This window comes from Mizuhopecten yessoensis, unplaced genomic scaffold, assembly GCF_002113885.1.
Source record: "Mizuhopecten yessoensis strain PY_sf001 unplaced genomic scaffold, ASM211388v2 scaffold6857, whole genome shotgun sequence".
NCBI lineage: Eukaryota > Metazoa > Mollusca > Bivalvia > Pectinida > Pectinidae > Mizuhopecten > Mizuhopecten yessoensis.
In genome coordinates this window covers 144,602-146,943 of record NW_018406759.1, presented here as the reverse complement: position 1 = coordinate 146,943, position 2,342 = coordinate 144,602, and the positions used below count along the sequence as shown (strand labels likewise).

The 2,342-nt window shown below is 37.8% G+C and overlaps 1 long non-coding RNA gene across 1 annotated transcript; it reads left to right on the top strand.

Moving 5' to 3' along the window:
- Positions 1-502: 502 nt before the first annotated feature.
- On the top strand, positions 503-2,048 carry LOC110452724. The gene is made up of 2 exons (XR_002463218.1): positions 503-631; positions 1,948-2,048. It is a non-coding gene; the product is annotated as an uncharacterized LOC110452724 (long non-coding RNA).
- The last annotated feature ends 294 nt before the right edge of the window (positions 2,049-2,342 follow it).

The window sequence follows — 2,342 nt, the reverse complement described above, 5'->3', positions numbered from 1 at the left end:
TGCTTTTATCACATACCGACCGTATTTGGTAGAGATCGATACAAAGATTTTATAAACTTTGATATTTTTTGCAAATACCGGGAACCTTACAGTTCGCCATGACAAGGGGATTCCCATAAAAAGTAGTTCCGGCTAGTAGATAAATACAACATTCCGTATTGCACATGTGCAATACAGAACGTTGTGGTCTGAAAATTGCTTGTATTACTATAACAAGATTCAACAGGTATGTGATAAAAAGTTCCTCCGCATAAAAAGGAAAGTTGAATACACTGCTGGAGTAGTAAGTCTGAGGCAAACAAAAAGTTCCCCGTATCGCTTCTTCTTGTATAGACACTTCCCAATTTTTGCAGTCACTCTTGATACTTTTGATAATAAGAAATAGTCAAATGTAAAATGAGCTGTACTCAGTACTCAAAAATGCTTTTCGTAGAAGCTTCCAAACCAATTGTCTGACCAAAATTACAGAGTATTCTCCTTCCTGGTTTATCGTTTCAGCTGGCATCCTAATCGGAGCGCTGCCTTTCCTGGTCAGCAGTGTAACTCTACAGAACCCATCAACGTTGGCTGCGGTTGCCCGTCGTTAGGCAACAAAATGACCTCGTTGCTATGACAACCTCGAGTGACAAAGGTAAGTATTAATCAAGAGTGACGTTATTGTAGGGGTTGTGCAATATGCCTGTGACCGCTTACACGTGTACTATTTAAACTTGAAAGAAATAGGTAAAAAATATATCATAGATGTCCTTCAAACGTACAAGCTGATTAAGACCATAAAACCGTTCTCATGCTCAAGCATGGATATTGTGCTCAAGCCGAATTTCTTGTTCACGTTATAAATTAATGAAATATCATATTTTGTCAATGATTTAGAAAAACATTGAAAATACCTAACGCCGAAACTGTTTACAATGTTTACATTTGACATTTTGATCGTTTGACATTATTTAAGCGAGTTAAAAGGAAGTTAGTTTGAACACAGAATCCATGCTTGAGCATGAGCATGGTTTCATGAATACGGGCCCAGGTGTTCCTGAAGGGTAAGCGTCTTCTTCTTCATCAGCAACAGCCGCGTTGTATGTCAAATTACAGTAATGTCACCTATCCGGAGCGAGAACGGTGACAGCGATTAAGGTTACATTACAATCAACGACATAACAGAAAATATGAAAGTTGAAAGTTTAACCCAGCCACACGTTGCACCCACCGTGACGTCCCTAGTCGAATCCAGGATAAATGCGGGCCACTAACAATCTAAAGGACTGAAACAAGCTTTAAACCTTGATACTCATTAGAATATCATGTTTTAGTGCGATAGACGTATATTCAAGGTCACAGGGGTCAATTGTTTTTAAACCTTTAAACAACTTCTTCTCAATTACCAAGAGGCCTAGGATGGTGATATTTGGCCAGTAGCATGCTTGGATAGAGGGCTACCCAGTTTGTTCAAACGAATGACCCTCACTCATCTTCAAGGTCACAGGGGTCAAATATGTTTAAAACCTTATATCGACTTTTTCTGAATAACCAAAAGGTCCAGAGTAATGATATTCGGCCAGAAGCATGCTTTGATAGAGGGCTACCCAGTTTGTTCAAACGAATGACCCTCACTCATATTCAAGGTCACAGGGGTCAAATATGTTTAAAACGTTATATCACCTTTTCTGAATAACCAAAAGGTCCAGAGTAATGATATTCGGCCAGAAGCTTGGATGGAAGGCTATACACTCTGTCCAACCAAATGTCCTTGTTTTGAATGACATAGAGTCAAGACACTGATCCTTTTCCTGTAGTTTTATTTTAGTCTACTTTTAAGGTTATAGTTGTGCTATCAATACCAGGTGAGCGATGCAGGCCCATTGGGCCTCTTGTCTCTTCAAAAATATAAGAATACTATGTGAGGAATGTTCAACCGAGGTTCCCTAATTTATGTATTTTTATTTACAGTTGAGTCTGGAAGGAATGCTGCTGAGTTCTACTCTGGAAAGTCGCGACTATCAAATGTTCAATTGTCACAAAAACGAGATTAAAAACTGTACCACGTCAAATGTGTTAATTTCGATATTATCTGTGTGCTACTGTTAATCGTCAGCGTGCTATCTGTTTTTTCAGTTCTCAGTATTGGCTCAATTGCCTATCCTATGGTTGTTTGGTAGAAAGCATAAAACATTTCTTAATAATACTGTTGTAAATTGTGATTGTTACAATATTTTATTTGCACATATATAGAAAAATCAGTTAATGAGTATACGTGCGATTGTTATTTAACAAATACTTATAACCTTATTCAATTATGATTGTTCATGTCTGATTATTTGGTGCTTAGCACCGAAACATTTTGT